Consider the following 18,918-nt stretch of genomic DNA (forward strand, 5'->3'; position numbering starts at 1 on the left):
TGACCATTAGGTCCAGTCGTGACCAACTCTGGTGTTGCAGCGCTCATATCGCGTTATTGGCCAAGGGAGCCGGTGTACAGCTTCAAGGTCATGTAGCCAGCATGACTAAGCTGCTTCTGGCGAACCAGAGCATCACACGGAAACACCGTTTACCTTCCAGCAAAGTGCAAGTAGATAAATAGCGGTACCTATTTATCTACTTGCACTTTGACGTGCTTTCAAACTGCTAGGTTGGCAGGAGCAGGGACCGAGCAACAGGAGCCCACCCCGTTGCAGGGATTCGAACCGCCGACCTTCTGATCAGCAAGCTCTCGGCTCTGTGGTTTAACCCACAGCGCCACCCGCATCCCTGAAACCTGGAGAGTACATAAGAATATAAGAACACCAGAAGAGCCTACTGAATCAGGCCATAGAAGGCGCATCTAGTCTAGCATCCTGTTCTTATATTTACCAACCAGATGCCCCAATGGGGAACCTACAAGCAGGATCCAAGCACATTCCAACATCCTCATGTGTACCTCCCCATCCTCAAAATCCCCAATATTGGTAGCAAAATATTGTGCCACCATTTCGCTACAGTAGCTGATTTTAATATGCTCAACAAGGATGCTTATCCCAGATTTCTCACAGTCTCCTATTTGTTTGTTCCCGACAATCTCCACATCAGCAAAATTAGCATTTGACTCACATTTCCCACAAAAAAGCATCTTTGGTCTACAAGGGTATTTGGTTCGATTTTTGCAAAGCTCTCCTTTGTGGTGACCCTCCTCCTCCTCCTCCTTTCTATTTCCATGCCGTCCATCTCTGCTCTCTGGAGTAACCCAAGCCCTATAAATAATCTGATTTGAGGCTATGAAATCTTATTTGAAGGTCTATTAATGCATAGCTGGAATGACACAGGCCCCGGCCTGTCTCCGCTGACTGAAACATGGGAAGCAATTTCACCTGGGAAAATCCATCTCCCAGAACAGGCCAAGGAAGGAGGTGTGGAAGAATCAGGAAGTAATTATATATAGGATGGAGATTAAGACAATGCCTGTGCTGCCCTTTGTTCCCTGACCTCCATCTCCCATCTTCAGGGAGTGGGGCTGGACCACTGAGCTAAGCAAAACAGACACCAAGGATTAGGCCCTTAAAATATGACTGCAAGGCACTTCCTCAAAGAAAATAATTAGTAGGCTGACATGCTCATTCCCCCTTTTCTGTTGCCTGACCCAAGGAAATGAAATTTTAATCAATGTTGTTTTAAATAACACATAAATAAAACATCCATGCCTCCTATCCATGCAGGCTCGGAAAAGAGAAGTGACAATAGAATGATGATTAACGCCATATAATTGGGCCCCGTGTCGGTGAAGTGCTTGAGGCGATGAGCCAGGACTATTTAACGCAGATTAGTTACCCTTAATGGACTTTAACCATTTATTTTTTTACTGGAGATCAAGGTGGTTGACTGATACAAGGATGCCCATCTATAGGGAACATTCAAAGCTGTGCTACAATTTAGATATTTATCATTTGCACTTTTATAAAGTACTAGCTGGCCCGGCCATGCGTTGCTGTGGCTCATCCCTGTGATTGGCCCCTCCCTGTCCCGACCCATGACCTTTCCCACCCCCTCCTCCCCCCATCACCCACCCAGGAGAGCCCCCACCTCTACTCAGCCTAGTCTGCAAAGTCGAGCTGAGATGTTGTGGAAAGGGAAGCTTTCCTACCTGCAGTATCAGTGTAGCCGCCACTAGGGGCCGCTGTTGTGCAACCTCTCCTGTACTCCCAGCATCCCTGGCTGTCTGAGTTTTGTGTTCGGATACAGTGGGTTTTACCTGCTTTAGCTGCCCTAGGTGTGACATCTCTCTACGCAAATGGTATGCAAACCCTCAGATATTCGCATGTGACGCTGTGTCCAAATTTCAACGCAATCGGTCAAGCGGTTGCAGAGAAAGGTCATAAAACACAAACATGGACCTTTTACATATATATATATATATATATATATATATATATATATATATATATATAATCAAGATGGCTTGCAACATACAAAATATAATAAAACCAGTATTTAAAATATCCAGAAAACAGAATGCAAAGTAGTAATGGAACATCAGTGGATACTGGTTGGTTATAAAGAGAGCTACCGTATATTCCGGCGTACAAGACGACTGGGCGTATAAGACGACCCCCAACTTTTCCAGTTAAAATATAGAGTTTGAGATATACTCGCCGTATAAGAAATACGACCCAGCGTATAAGACGACCCCCGACTTTTGAGAAGATTTTCCTGGGTTAAAAAGTAGTCTTATAGGCAGGAATATACTGGTATTCATACTGTGAAGGCATGTATAAAGAGTATGGTTTAAAAGAAGATCAAAGAACTGTATAAGTGGTAGGGATCCTGAGGGTCATCTAGTCCAACCCTCTGCAATGCAGGAATCCAAGCTGAAGAATCCCTGACCATCCAACCTCTGCTTAAAAACCTCCAAGGAAGGAGAGTTCAAGTCCTACCCTCTAGAGCAGGAGAAAGCAGGCTTGCTCCATCTTTTGTGTGACAGCCCTTTAGATATTTGAAGGCAGCTATCGTAACTCCTCTCAGCCTCCTCCTATCCAGGTTAAACATACCCAACTCCCTCTCACTTTTCTTTCTTCTGCATTTGTGCCATCAACATTTCACCTTCAAGAAATTACCATCTGCTATGTACTAAGCTTGGATCCTACCTAGAACAATAGGCAGGTAGGATCCTAGAATGCAACCGCAGCAGTGATCCTGGAACCCCCTTAGGGGCCAACATCCATTCCATTCCGCTTATGCAATAAAATAAAAATAAACCCAGTTCACCTGGTGAATAATTAAAGCAGCAGGCTGGCTGGTGCTGTTATTCTGAGCTCCATTAAAGTGAGTTTTTGCAGTTTCTGCATTTGTCAGTAGCACTGGCACACGCTCCTCTCTTTTCAGTACGTACAAAAGAAAAGCAATTTCCCCCTTTTAAGCCAATTTACTTGTCTTGTAAAGGCAGACACTTGACACGCGCTGAGCGATTATTGCAGAGGAAAGGAGCTGGCGGTGGTGAATACCTAATAATTACCTTATCCTAATGTCAGATTTGTTTCTCACCGCTGATTCCTTAGTATTTTTTTGGGCTGGAGTCTTAAATCAATCAAGAGGAGCATTCGTTTCCCTGGGAAGTCTATGCTGGCTTAACATGACCCCATATTAGCAATTCTTATTTATCATCTGTATGTCTCATTGCATTTATAGCCCATCTTTCCTCCAAGGAATTCAAGGTAGCATGCAAGATCTCCCCCCCCTCACAACAACCCTGCAAGGTTGATCAACACTGTGTATAGCAACCTTGAAAACATTAGCTGTGAGGCTTCGTGAGTGCTTTGTGGACATTTTTGAATGTTTTAAACGTGGTTTTTAAATTCTGTTTTTCATGGTATTGTTCCAGTGCTTGGGCATTTTGTCACCCTGGGCTCCTCCGAGAGGAATGTAGGTCAAAAAATTATAAATAGTAGTAAGGCTTAGCGGCTTTAGAAACAATAATTATGATAAGGCTTTGAGACAATGACTGCCCCAAAGTCACATAGGAACTGCTAGGAGCAACTCAACACCTTCCATGTGCGCTTCATCAGGAAGATTTTGGGTATCACATGGCAGGACAGAGTCTCAAACAGAGAAATTTTCTCCCAAGCCCACATTCCCAGTTTGGTCATGTCCACGGAATTGAAGATGGCAGGATCCCCAAATACTCTTATGTGTCATGGTCCGGTCGGCGAGCGGTTGAAGCCCTGGCTGAGGACGTCAGGACCAGAGGCAAGATGGTGGTGTAGAAGCAGGAACAGGTGCAGGGCTGAGGGTCCAGCAGCAGGCAGTCGCAGGGTCAAGGAGCAAGGCGGAGGCGAAGGTCTGGGAGTCAAGGAGCAAGGCATCGGCAAGGTGAAGGTCCAAGGAGCAAGGAGCAAGGCGAAGGCTCAAGGAACAAGAAGCAAGGCGAAGGTTCAAGGAGCAGGGAGCAAGGCATCAGCAAGGCAAGGGTCCAAGGAGCAAGGCGTCGGCAAGGCAAAGGATCAAAGAAAAGGAGGCCAGATGCAACAAGGCAGGGAACACGTTGCTGTGGCAAAGAGCTGAAGGGAAATGCTGAGTTTTTACCAGGTGCAGTGAGTCATCAAGTGGCCTCACCTGAGTGGCCACTCCTTGCTTCTCCAGCACAAGCTGAGGCAGGCCCCAGTCATGCAAAGCACTACAGGCCCCAGAGCCTGACTCCTGCCCATACTCCTGACAGTATGGAGTGCTACAGGCACCACGCCCATTGGCAGACCAACTCTCTGTGTTACAAAGATGCCTGCAAACAGGACATAAAGGCTGGCAACATCAACCCCGTCATGTGGGAATCCCTTGCATCTGACCACAGTGCCCGGAGACAGACAGTCAGGTTGTATATCCACAGCAGTGACCAGAGGAGGAATGACCGCTGGGAGGAGTGCAGAGAGAAGAAACACTATGGTGCATCTGCAGCAACACAAGCAGACACCTTCATCTGTCCCAGCTGCACCAAAACATATCTCTCCCATATCAGTCTCTCCACCCACAGAAGGTGCTGCAACCTTCTAACAGTTTGACTTCGCCCATCAAGGCACACTCATCCATTGTCTCCCAAGGCACATGGATGTCAACAAATAGACAGGAGCTCTGAGATTACATCCGCAAGCTCCTTTAGCACCCTTGAGTGCAGCTCATCAAGGCCTTGACGTTTGAATTCATTTAAAGTACCGGTAGCCTGGTGTTCCCTTCCCACCTCTTGTTCTAATTTGGGCTGCAGCTCCCTCCTAACATAATTTATTCTGTTATCACCAGGTTGGGCGTCGCTTTCCTTTTGGGTGGAGACAAAGGCAAAGTAGTTAAGAGCAGTTCTGCTTTCTCTCTGTCACCCAATAGCATTTCTCCATCATCTCCACGCAGAGGACCTACCACTTGCTTGGTCTTCCTCTTGCTTCAAACATAGCCGGCGAAACCTTTTAAAATTATTTTTAACCTCTCTTGCAAGCTTTGGCTCACCTGACCCCCTAACTGAAACTGTTGGCTTCTCATGTATACTCCTCCTTTGTGATTTCCACTTTCTTATACTTGCCTTTCTTAAATCTCGGCACATCTGTAAGCTCCTTATGCAGCCACACTGGTTTCTTTATATGTCTCCCACTTTTATTTCTTGTTGGAATTGTCTGCCTTTTTGCCTTCAGTATGGTATTTCACCTTTAAGAAACTCCAATCCATCTTGGACTCCCTTCTTTTTGGGTATTTCTTACCATAGAACTCTTACCCAGTAGCTCCTTAACCTTTTTTTGAAACTGGTCTTCTTAAAGTTTTTTAAAAGTCCAGAGGGCATGTCCAACTCACAGCTGCCAAGTACCCCTATTTCCCGGGAAACCCCCGTTTTTCCTTATCCGTTTCCCGGAAGTCTCCCGTTCCAGCTCCTCTCCCATTAATTTCCCTTATTTTGGTTCCTGTCAGCGGCCATTTTTCTGGTGCTGCTTTGCCCATCTATGGGCACCGAAAATGGCCGGCACCGACACCGGAAGTTGCATCTATGCACTTCCGGCACTGGCACCGGCCATTTTCTGGTGCCCATAGATGTAGTAGTTTGGATTTGATATCCCGCTTTATCACTACCCGAAGGAGTCTCAAAGCGGCTAACAATCTCCTTTCCCCTCCCCCCCCACAACAAACACCCTGTGAGGTGAGTGGGGCTGAGAGACTTCAGAGAAGTGTGACTAGCCCAAGGTCACCCAGCAGCTGCATGTGGAGGAGCGGGGACGCGAACCCGGTTCCCCAAATTACGAGTCCACCGCTCTTAACCACTACACCACACTGGCTCTCCAGTGTCACGTGGCTGCCGATCCCAGATTTCTCCGCGGGGTACTTGGCAGCTATGGTCCGACTACATTCAACTTTCCCTTGCCTCTGTATTCTCTCTATTCTGCTTTGGTAAGACCACACCTGGAGTCCTGCTGGAAAAGAGACTGAGAGGAGTTGTGATAGCCATCTATGGGGGCTGGAGCAAGTTTGTTTTTCCCTGTTCTGGAGGGTAGGACCCTAAACAATGGATTCAAGTTACAAGAAAGGAGATTCCGACTAAACATCAGGAAGAACTTTCTGATTTTAAGAGATGTTCAACTGTGGAACAGACGATCTCAGAAGGTGGTGGACTCTCCTTCCTTGGAGTTTTTTAAGCAGAGGTTGGATGGCCACCTGTCAGGGACACTTTTCCTTCTGCAGCTGCTTCTGATAAATCCATCAGAACTTCCCTCCCCCTAACCCAGCTGACAGTCATTCAAAAGCTCTACAAATTGCAAGCTTACGCTCCGGTGAGCAGCATTTATATGCCTCCACAGCTTGGAGAGAGGGCTCCTGCCTGCTCTAACAACAGAGTTTGTTTTTCAGCCTCATTGGGTTTCTCAGTGAATTGACAGGGTCCTCCTTTGCTCCCCTGCCCAGACCACCAAGCCCCGAAAGCAACACTCCATCACAACCGAGACCCTGACAGGCAGGGCACAGAGAAAGGGCCAGCCTTCCCGCAAGGCCAGCAGTGTTGCCGGCCCAACAACAGTCCTGATGAACACCGAGCGCAGCCTGGAGAGATCCATCAACAGGCCGACTCTGGCTGGGGAATGAGGGAGACAGGTCACCATCCATCACAGACCTAATGGGGATTTCTCTCTGCTAATGGCTCCATCACAAGCTCAGCCACAGAGCTGTCCAGAAAGATCCTTGGTGCAGTAAAAAATTCCCCTCCAGCTTTAAGCATCTCAGAGGTGTCATGAATCAATCACACCATCTGTCATTGTCTTGCAGCTTTTATCCTATCAATCTGCCAGTTAGCTAGTAATATCTGGCATTAATTCCAGCTCCCTTTATGGTCCCTCTTTAAACCAAGTGTGCCCTAAACTGAAACATTCACTTAACCAACTCGGGACCCATTTGAAACCTGTTACTATTAGTATATATAGCCCTTAACAACTTAGGACCAGTTTACACCCACTCTACCAGTAACTGGCCCTGTTACAGGTGCCACATAATACCCGTTTCACATTTATAAGAACTGGCTCTTATAGTGTGGCAGAACCAACACCTTGGAACTCTCTGCCTCTTGCCATCAGGCAGATGTCTGCACTGCACGTCTTTTTCTGTGTCTGCGAAGAACGTTCATGTTTAGACCAGACCATCGTGGACCTTAGAAAATTGATGTGAGTCTTAATCTGTTTTTAGTTTACTGTTTTAACTGTTGAAATGTCTTAAATACTTGTTAATTTTTCTTTGTGATAATTTTAACATTTTTTTGTAAAGTCCTTTGAGGTGTATTATTATTTTTCAACAATCAAGCAGTGCTTGACTTGTATTACCTTATCCTAATGCCTTTCACCATAGAAGGTGGGTGGGGTACACGTTGGGATGCGTTGGGAGATAGAATTGTTTCCCATCTTGACAATGGCTACTATCAATGAAGAAGGGGCTACTACCACCATGAAGAAGAGGAATCAGGAAAGCAGCATTGAGGTCAGGGCTGGGGGAGGCATTTCATCCCAAGGGCCACATTCCCTTCTGAGCAAACCTTCAGTCCAGTGGCCATGTGTGTGTGTGTGTGTGTGTGTGTGTGTGTGCATACCTGCCAAGTTGCTGTTGGAGAAATAAGGGACCGGGTGGAAGTAGCAGACCGGAAGTAGCGCTGCCACCATTTTGGAACTGGGCGGAGCATGCTCAGAAGTGACTTTTGATGCTGTGTTGCCCAGTTCCAAAATGGCCACCACGCCAGAAGTCGCACTGCAGCCATTTTGGAACTGGGCAGAGCAGCATCAAAAGTCGCTTCTGAGCATGCCCCGCCCAGTTCCAAAATGGCCACCGCGCCAGAATAAACCGGGGGGAAACGAAAAAAATCCATTTTTTCAGCTAGGAACAGCTGGAAAAACGGGGATTTCCTGGGGAATACGGGAGACTTGGCAGCTATGGTGTGTGAGAGAGAGAGCAACAGAGGCAGATCATCCCTTTGTATAGCAGGTCAATTTCTGCCCACACTTATACCCCCCTCTATGTTAAGGTTACCAGATTTTTTCAATGAATCCGGGGATACTTTAAATAAAGAAATAATCACATGTTCGGGATGTTGATGCTGCAGCGATGGTGGTGGCAGAGGGGCGGCCTCCGCCTTGACCTCAACCGCCACGTTTCCCCTTCCTCCGAGGCTTCTATCTCCTTTCTCCATGAGCCTGAGCAGCCCTTGAGTTGTTGGTTCATCGGTGGGGGTGGGGGTGGGGAAGTGGTGTGCAGTGGGTCAGGCATGGAAGGCAGAGAAGGCAGAGAAGGAGGGCCGAGAGCTGCGGCGGTGGTGAGGCTCAGGCAGCGCGATGCCTCCGTTCCCATTAAAAGGTAAAGGTAAAGGGACCCCTGACGGTAAAGGTAAAGGTCCAGTCGTGACCGACTCTGGGGTTGCGTCGCTCATGTCGGGTTATTGGCCGAGGGAGCCAGCGTACAGCTTCCAGGTCATGTGGCCAGCATGACAAAGCCGCTTCTGGCAAACCAGAGCAGCACACGGAAACACCGTTTACCTTCCCGCTGTAGCGGTTCCTATTTATCTACTTGCACTTTTACGTGCTTTCAAACTGCTAGGTTGGCAGGAGCTGGGACCAAGAAACGGGAGCTCACCCCGTCACAGGGATTCGAACCGCCGACCTTCTGATCAGCAAGCCCTAGGCTCAGTGGTTTAACCCACAGCGCCACAGGGAAGGTGGAGGCAAGCCCGGAAGCTGCATCTTAGAGCCCCTGCACCACCATCCTATGGGGACTTCCGAGCAGCTCCTGAAGCCAGCCAGGGCCAAGTGCTCTGGGCTCCTGAGACTGCTGCTGCTGCGTTTCCCGGGGACATTAGATGAAATCTGGGGACATTCCGGGGATGGAATTTGTCTAGGGTCTTATTCACAAATCCAGGGACTGTCCCCGGGAAACGGAGACATCTGGTACCCCTTCTCTATGTCCTCCATCCAGGGGAGCAAGGGGCGTTGTCAAGACTTCAATGATGCTTTCCAGCCAGGCAAAACATCTCCAGGAGGGGTTGGCATAGGGGAGGTTCCTGAGGGCCAGATCAAGAAACCTGGGAGGGGTGCATTAGGCCCAAGGCCTGAGGCTTGGACAAAGCTGCCTCAGTGGCTGCTCCCAGACTTTGAATCCCCTTACAGGAGCTAGACAGGCCCCCTCCTTGCTGTCCTTCTGCCGGCAGGTGAAGGACCTCTTCTTCCAACAGGCTTTGGGGAACTGACTGCTTTTAAGGAAAGTGCTGGTGCTGCAATTATCTGTATGCTTTAACAGAATGTGTGTGTGTGTGTGTGTGTGTGTGTGTGTGTGTGTGTGTGTGTGTGTGTGTTAAAGGCAAATGACCCCTGGGTGGTTATGTCCAGTCAAAGGAGACTCTGGGGTGCGGTGCTCATTTCGCTTTCAGGCCGAGAGAGCCGGCATTTGTCCACAGACAGTTTTCCGGGTCATGTGGCCAGCAGGACTAAACCGCTTCTGGTGAACGGAAACCCAAGACGGAAGCCAGAGCGCATGGACATGTCATTTACCTTCCTGCTGCTGTGGTACCTATTCATCTACTTGCACTGGTGTGCTTTCGAACTGCCAGGTTGGCAGGGACATACCGTGTATATATATAGGGACAGATGGGACTCGTCCACCTGGAAAGGTAGCCCAGAAGAAAAGGCTAAGGAGCAAAGGCTACACCAGGCTTCCTCAACCTCAGCCCTTCAGATGTTTTTTGAGACTACAATTCCCATCATCCCTGACCACTGGTCCTGCTAACTAGGGATCATGGGAGTTGTAGGCCAAAAACAACTAGAGGGCCAAGGTTGAGGAAGAGTTTTGCTTTGCTTTCCTTTGGACCACACCAGCGAGGCCAGGTTTGAGCAGCCCAGAACCTCCCTACACACTGTCCAGGCTTGCACCCCAGGGAGGTCACTTTGGTGCTAACACAGCAGCTTGACTTCACCCTCAGAGGCACACTCCATTACCTCTTGAGACAGACAGCTGCCAACAACAATATATATAGTTTTAATTCTATTAATGTTTAATAGTTTTCTAATTACGAATTTTTTTCTATAGAATCATAAAATTGCGGAGGTGGAAGGGACCCTAAGGATCATTTAGTCCAACCCTTTGCAATGCAGGAATATGCAGCTGTCCCAAACAGGGATCAAACCTGGAGCCTTGGTATTATCAGCACCTCGCTCTAACCACTGAGCTGTTTTATCTGCAAGCTGCCTTGAGTCCCTGCCAGGGAAAAGGCAGGATATAAATAAATAAATAAATAAATAAATAAATAAATAAATAAATAATGTAGTAAGAGTCAAAACACAATGAAGTGGTTCAGAAGCAAGCATAGTGTAAGATGCAGAGGACCAATGCAGTGGTCCAGAGGTCGGTCAAAAGCTAGGGCTGAAGAGGCATATGAGGGCCAATAATAATAATAATAATAATAATAATAATACTTCCCTTCACCCAAAGATCACAGGGCAGTTTACAGCAGGCATCCCCAAACTGCGGCCCTCCAGATGTTTTGGCCTACAACTCCCATGATCCCTAGCTAAGCGGACCAGTGGTCAGGGATGATGGGAATTGTAGTCCAAAACATCTGGAGGGCCAAAGTTTAGGGATGCCTGGTTTACAGCATATATAAAAAGCACAATAAATTGCAGGGCTGTCTTAAGCATATCTCCGGCGCTGTGGTGCAAAGCTCCCTCTGGCACCCCCCCCTCCTCATTTTGGCCCTAATCCTGCTCCACTCGGCCACCTGAGTTTGGTGTTACAAGACACAATATTCTTACAGCTGCGACAAAGTTCAGCATAAGATTTAATTTCTGGTGTCTTGGTCCCCAGCCCCCATTTTCCTGCATCACCTGTGTCGGCTCAGTCTTTTTTCAAAGGCTTTTCAGAGAATCAAGAATCCAGTCTTCACAAAAAGCTTCTTTCCCCAATTGGGTGATTATTTTAAAACTGCCTATGAAACATCTTCTGCCTTGATGAGCCCTTAGAGGCAGGACAGACATTTATATCAGTTGCAAGGGTTTTTATTATTATTGCCTTCAGCTGAAAAGAAAAGAAAACGCTATTGATTTTAATCTCCCCCTCCCTTCAGGTTAATACTATGAATTCCACCTCACTCTGTGAATCATTTTCCAGTGTTTACACTACTATTTATTTATTTCATAAAATTTATACACCACTTGATTGTAAAAAACAACAACACACAACCAACCCACCTCAATGCAGTTTACAAAAGTGATAAAACTATAAAATCATCACCAAGAAAAATTAACAACAATAATTTAAGACTTTCAGAAAGTTAACATAACAGTAGACTAAAAAACAGATTAAAACCTGCACCAACTTTCTAAACATCTGGGAGGGCTTTTCTAAACAAGAATGTTTTAGGAGGCATCAAAAAGTGGACAGTGAAGGCACCTGCTTGAGATCAATAGGCAGGGAGTTCCAAAGGGCGCACACTAAAATGAGGGGTGGGTTTTATGTGGCACCTGTACTAGTGCCAGTTGCACCAATCCAAGTGGTTAAGGGTGTGTGGAAGGTGGAGGTAAGGTGATCTCATAGGTAGACTGGACCCAAGTACCACAAGGGATAGTGGTACATCAGAATTGCCCTTAGAGGCAGGTAACACAGGTGTGCACCTGTATCCACAAACCAGTCCAACCAGCCAACACAAGCAGAAACATATTTGCTTGGGTGCAGCTGTGATGGGAACCTACCAAATTTGCACTTCTTCAACCAATGCACAAACAGAAACACAGCTATCCTTAGAAAATTTTGTGATGCAGTTCCCAGTATTTGACCAAGCAATATGTACAAAATGCATTCTACTCAGGGGAAACATACATGCAAATGCATGCATTCATGACAATAGTGTGCAAAAATGCACGGGGAAATTGCTTATAATAGAATGTGTATATTAAAGGTAAAGGGGCCCCTGACCATTAGGTCCAGTCGTGTCCGACTCTGGGGTTGCAGCGCTCATCTCGCTCTATAGGCCGAGGGAGCCGGCGTTTGTCCGCAGACAGCTTCTGGGTCATGTGGTCAGCATGACAAAGCTGTTTCTGGCAAACCAGAGCAGCGCACGGAAACGCCGTTTACCTTCCCGCCGGAGCGATCCCTATTTATCTACTTGCATTTTGATGTGCTTTCGAACTGCTAGGTGGGCAGGAGCTGGGACCGAGCAACGGGAGCTCACCCCATTGCAGGGATTCGAACCGCCAACCTTCTGATCAGCAAGCCCTAGACTCTGTGGTTTAACCCACAGCGCCACCTGGGTCCCTTGTAGAATGTGTATATTAAAGGTAAAGGGGCCCCTAACCATCAGGTCCAGTCGTGTCCGATATTAGTCACGTTTATTTGCAGTAAAATGCTGGTGGATTTTCAAAATGATTAAAAAATAATAATAACTGTATACTTCCCTTCACCCATATTACTGAATATATTACTGAAGAAATGTATTACTGAAGAAATGTATTACTGAAGAAATGTGGAAAGCTAAATTTAGAAGTGGAAGAATGAGAAAATGAGAGAAACTAAAATGGCTTGTACTGAAGGACATCAGGTTGGGGAAACTTTCAGCTGGGTTGGTGCAGGGTAGAAATTAAAGGGAAGCATTTTTAAATAAGTACATTTTCTGCAATGCTTGCCTTCCATTCATTCTACAAGCCTTATATAAAAGGACAAGCCTTTTAGCTTTTTGAAGGCCCATTGATTGCACTAATGCAAAACTGAACTTGCAGGGAGGGAGGGAGGGAGGGAGGAGAGAAAGTGGCAGGCAAACTTCTGTGATTCACACATCTCAAACCAAAGCACAAATGGAAACACAGCTATCCTTTGAAATTTGCACCTTGCTGAATTTTGCAATGCACTTCTCCAAGCAATAAAAATGTGTTTTTAAAGGGGGAGTGCAAACAAAACTGTATATATGTATAGAGTGAGATAGTAAAACAATACATCAAAACAATAATTATATTGCAGGAAATTGCTTGCAGAAATGCATGCTTTTAGGAAAGGATGTGTGCAAAAATGTTAAGAAATGTGTTGAAAACTAGTACAAATTTTCATATGGACTGGGGCTGGGGGAGGGGAATTATACTGATGCAGAAATTGGATGCCCTTTACTTAGGGTGGGAAAAATGGATAGATTTCCCTGTTCCTAGGTAGAGACTATGGGTGCCTGCTGAAACTGTCTTCATGGGTATAGCTGAGTGAAAAATGCTCAAGTGTTTATTTTGCCACACTTACACACATTGGGGAGCTGAGGGGGTGAGCAATGAGCAGGGAGAAGTTATTGATATTGTCAGACATCCTGATTCTATGCGTCAACAGGATCCAAGCTGCAACCTGTCACTCTAAATCTTTAACCATGTGGACTAATAAATTCATTCATTAGCACATATTAGCAATAAACCCATCATATGCCAGTTTAAAAACAAAAACAGGAACTAATCATTCAAATGCCCATCCACCATAACATTGTTTAAGGTAACCCAAGAATATAAACAGGGGGGGTTCGGGTGGAATAAAATCATTTGAGAAGTAGGACAATATTCTAATTAAAACTGCTGGAGAAATTCTTCCTCCCTCTTTCTCTTACAAACCAGATCAGAAAGGGTTTTTTTTGGGGGGGGGGAGACACCATTCAAAACCCGGAATGTCATTAGTCATAAATTACAAGTACAAAATAAGACAAATTTGATTCAATCTGTTTGCTGTTTTAAAAAACACATGGGAAATATCAAGACCATCCCCCCCAAATGATAAAGAAATGTAGTCAGCAGGTAAGATCATTTCTCCTTCTGCCAATTTTATTTCGTGCTCTGTCCTCAATTACTTGAGCACTTCTTTGTCACATAATAGGAATCCTGATTTTTGCCAGATGGATAAAGATAACCTCATTCTAGCTAAAAGCAATTTGGACTTTGCAGCTGAGTACAAGAGACACTTAAGAAGATAATGCAGGAAAACTCAAGGATCTGAAATAGTGGCATTCATAACGACTCCATTCAGGGCCCAAAAGTCAGCATCCTAAGAACCTCGGTTTTCCTTTCACATTTTAACAAATGGGACTGAAACTGCCTTGGTCACGCTAGTTGGTGATCTTTGGTGGGCTACGGACAAAGGTGAAAGCTGTTTCCTAGTTCTGCTGGATCTCTCAGCGGCCTTTGATGCAATCAACCATGCAGGGCCGGCGCATCCATTTAGGCAAACTAGCCAGCTGCCTAGGGTGCCAAAATGGAGGGGGCGCTGGCCAGCCTGCCCACCACCCACCGCCGCCCCCGGTGCTGCCTGGGGCCACCTCAGGCTGCTATTTGGAGGCGCGCAGGGAGCGCGGGCCTGGGACCGCCTCCGCTGAACAGCTGAAAGATGGGCGAGGCGGCCCCAGGCTCATGCTCCCTGCGTGAAGCTCCAGAGGCGCGCGGAGAGCACGAGCCTGGGGCCACCTCACCACGCCTCTCAGCTGTTCAGTGGAGGTGGCCCCAGGCTCCCGCTCCCCGCTCAGGGAGCACAAGCCTGGGGCTGCCTCCTCCCACTCTCTGCTCCGTTGCAAGACCCTGATCACGCTGGCTGTCGCCCCGCTCGCCCTTCTGCCGCTGCCGCTTATTGTGCCCACCCAGGTCAGTCAGTCAATCCGGCCGGCCGGCCCGCCTAGTGGGCAGAGCGAGGTCCCTCTCCTGGCCAGGCGAAGGGGCGCCCCCCAGTTCCTCTTGAGGTGGCACGTCGAGCCTCCCCGGACAGGAGCAGTCTACTGCCCAGGACCAACTTTTGGCCTGGCGCTGCCTCCGGCCTGGGCTGGCACTTCTCTGCTGCCGCTGGGGCCAGGCATAAGTGCCGCCTCGGCAGGAGAAGCCAAGCCATGCCAGGTCCAAACGGAGCCTCTCCAGAGGCCGTGGGGGTGTCCTTTTTGCAATCGCCCCTCCCGTCTCTTTCCTAGGGGGCGTCCTGGGGGTCCCTCAGCGGGCCTCTTCTGCCGGCCACCAGCAGCGCCCCCTCCCCGCTTGGGCTCCCTTAGCATCCTGCCTCCGACAGCGGAGGGAAGACCTGAGCGTCTCCCTCCCAGAGTGCCAAACCCCTCCGCCTCTTTGGGGGTATTGAAGATTCGGGAGGGAGGGGGAAACCTCCTCAATAGAAGCCCCCACTGCAAGAACATGTGGGAGAGGGAGGGGAGGGGGACTGGGTGCCTGAAGAGGGAGCTGGCAGTCACCATCGCTGCCACCTATAGAAGCAAAAAGGATTCAGACAAATCCAATGGAACCTCCATGTCTAGGGAGCGTATTCTGTACCTGTAAATGCCAGGCACACCAGAGGTTTTTTTGGGGGGGGCTCGGTCTGGAGGCACTTGGCCAACAGGAGGTAGCCCTAAGCAATTCCTGTGCTGAGGGACAAGCATTCTGCATAAGCAGAGATACATTAGGTTCATTGATGGGTGCATGTTCCAGTCTGAGCACACTGACCCGATTTAAATCTGTTTCTGGCTCTGATGCTCAGTAGCAAGCAGGGTGGGGGGGGTGGAGGGAGGGAGAAAGAAAGAAAAAGATTTTCGGTGTGGTTTTGAAAGGGAAAAGCTCAGCACCAGCCCTGAACGTTGGTAGCCCTTGTCAACTGGGAGGAGCGCTAGTCCCAGCTCCAGATAGGCATCTTGAGAGGGGGCCGCCCATGCTGAGCCCCCTGCTCTGCCCCCATTGGTGGTTTTTCAACAGAGCTCATGGGGCCATCTGTCAAGGATTCTTTAGTTGAGATTCCTGCATTGCAGGGGGTTGGACTAGATGACTCTACAATTCTATGATTCTAAGGAAAGAGTTTCACAGATGCATCCTGTGGCACACACTTCAAGAGCTGCCCAGGAGGGTGGCGAGCTGTGTGCCCAGCGGGGAGCAGATTCTGCCTGCATTCGCCACAATGCTACTTGGGTCCTGTGGGGTGTTCAACCAACGATGTCTGCACAGGCAACTCTAATAAATCTCTAAATCTCGTCTATCCCATTGGCAGATGCAGCTTTAGTACTGTGTCGCCAGCTGTTCCCCCCAATGCTTTCATGATTTCGATATTCTATTTATTTGCGCAAGCCGAGAAGGTGTCCCTCCTTTGGGCTTTTTCTAGACTTCAGCTGCAGTTAATTTCTAAGCCTGGTTGTATTCTTGACCTTTAAAGAAATTATTTACTCCAAGCGGGTCAGGAGGGCATTGGCTGGTGTTGGGTGGAAGGATGCAAGGCGTCCCAGGATCCCGAGGGCAGCAGGCGCTTCTCCAGGCAGAGCGAGGGCATTTGAGGTCACCCTGGACGTTTGGGCCAAGGGAAGCCCATTTGCCCATGTTCGGTCCTGATGGCGGGCCTGGGAGGCGGAAGAGGGCAGGAGCCAGACACCAAAGGGTTAAAGTGGCCAGGAACATTAGGAAGGACCTTCTGACTCTCCAAGCTGCTCAACACCTACTCCAAGACTGCTTGGGAAGGTAATGGGCTCTCCTTGCTTAGAGGCTTTAGGGATGCTCTGGCAGTGTGGGTTACCATAATCAGCAGAGCCCCTCCACACCTCTCACTGAACAGCTGAGAGGCGCGGCTGTGGGATGGAACACTGGGGCAGACAAGTCACAACAGTTCCTAGAGTGTCCACTAAGAGGGACTCACCTGGAGGGACACCTGACTAAATTCAGTTCCTGTTCCTCCAGATATGCAGATGAGATGGATTAGCTGGCCGAGAAAAGCCCCTAGCCAGCAGCCATTCTCTCTCTTAGCCATTTCTCCTTCAACGGGAACACATCTCCAGAGAATCTCCAGTTAGGATGGTTCTCCCTCTTGGCCTGCTGCCAAGAGAGAGACCAGATGGAGCCTCACTTTACTAAGTAGACTCCAGATGTATATACTTGTAACTTTTCTACGCAAGCCTGCCTTTCTGAGATTATGCTGTTAACTCAGGATGTCATGTGAGTAAACGCTATCTTATTTTAATACTATTGTGTCGTGTATTTCTTTTAAGAGGGACAAAGGGGATTTGCCAGGAAGTATAATATTGAAGTATATTTGTTGTAGAGGTTCTAGCAAACCTAACGCTCACGCTTTGCTGCGCACAAAAGGGGAATGTCACTCTGCTGATATTGGAAGCTTGCTAACACAAGCTTGGATAGGATCTATCTAATAATATATCCTAATTCACATCCCTAACATTCCCACAGCGGCGAGGTGGGCCCAGGCTCGCGCTCCCCGTGCGCCTCCGGAGCTTCGCGCTGGCTGGCTCTTATTCCAAGTGTCACTTGCCAATATTGCAGAGGATGTTGGAGGGCAACTAATGGATTGTCCACTACTGGGTGTGCTCAGCACAGCACCATCCTCTTCGAAGTTGAAGGGATGCTGCTGTCTGTGGGGGGGGGGCAACTTGGGATCCTGTGCAGCTTCACATGATCTGATAGTTCTGCTCCAGCACTTTCTTCATTGTTCCAAGGAAACTATTGTGTGGGTGGGGGGGGGGTCTTCTCTCTCTCTCTCTCTCTCTCTCTCTCTCTCTCTCTCTCTCTCTCTCTCTTAGAATCACAGAATTTCAGAGTTGGAAGGGACCCGGGGGTCATCTAGTCCAACCCCCTGCAAATTTGCACAGGGAGCGCGAGCCCGGGGCCACCTCCACTGCGCCTCTCAGCTGTTGAGCAGCTTCAGGCCGCTCTCTGGAGGCACGCGGGGAGCGTGAGCCTGGGGCTGCCTCACCCGTCTTTCAGCTGTTCAGCGGAGGCGGCCCCAGGCCCTCGCTCCCCGCACGCCTCCGGAGAGCGGCCTGAAGCCAATGAGTTCAGCGCCCCGATGTCTTCTGGTTTCTTCATACCTCTTCTCCCTCTTCTAATCATAATTCTATAAACTCACAGATACTGTACTGTACTGGTCATCAAGGTCTTTTGTGTGCAAGTGGTGGGGAGGCAGGGTAAGAGTTGTTTTCTCATAATTCCTAAAGTTATGTACTGTGTGAATCTAGAACATCCCTCAAAGCAGAACCCACTGCCATATTTTTTTTAATGTGGTCTCATTTAGCTTCCAAATCAGTCAGCACTGAGCCACCTAAATTGATTGTAGAGAGAATAATTAAAATAATCTTTACAATTTATGATAAATCTGGGTTTTTGTTTTCTTTATGGTCAAACTAAATACTTACATGAGGGCATAATGTAATTCAATCTCCTTTCCATTTTAAAATGACATTTATTTCACTTCAAAAGATGTGTGCCTAAAATATTCATTTGTTTTCCTTTCACATGCTTCACAATGCATTTTGTGACTGCACACACCCGTTTTTAAAACTTCTCTCAAAAAGTCCAGACACTTTAGAACAGCATTTAATACTACTGGATATAGATACAGACGTATTGTTCCTTTGACATTCTAACCACCCTAAGAAAAAAATACTCATTACAAGGCAGTAAATTAGCATCTGTTTCTATAAATACAGCTATTTTCATGGTTGCCAACTCTTGTGAATTTTTTTTTTTTGGTCTCTAAATAATGTGATGTTGTACAGCTTATTAAACTGGTAGGAAATGTGCAAGCCTTTCTCTGTGCTCTAAGTTGTTAAACTTAAAAGATAAATAACAGAAATCCAGCAAGGCCAGAGAGAGAGAGAGAGAGAGAGAGAGAGAGAGAGAGAGAGAGAGCGCAGATATTAAGAATAATATTAAAATGTTTTAATTGCCAGCTTTCAACCCATAGCTATAAAATGTAAAATAATGAAAGCTTTTTTTTTAAAAAAAGCATAAATTATTATCATGCTGCTGTTATTACCTCCTGCAATCTATTATACACTGACATTGCTTCCCTTTTTTATTTTATTTTTATTCCACTTTTATTTTTTCTAAGAAAAG

General features: G+C 47.5%; 1 protein-coding gene across 8 annotated transcripts in view; it reads right to left on the reverse strand.

Annotated features, from left to right (window-relative positions):
* The window catches only part of CCDC33 (coiled-coil domain containing 33), a 190,115-nt gene that overhangs the window by 155,686 nt on the left and 15,511 nt on the right, over window positions 1-18,918 (reverse strand). The gene's annotated exons all lie outside the window — the stretch shown is intronic.

The sequence above is a fragment of the Zootoca vivipara genome, chromosome Z1, assembly GCF_965207765.1.
Source record: "Zootoca vivipara chromosome Z1, rZooViv2.hap1.1, whole genome shotgun sequence".
Taxonomy (NCBI): Eukaryota; Metazoa; Chordata; class Lepidosauria; order Squamata; family Lacertidae; genus Zootoca; species Zootoca vivipara.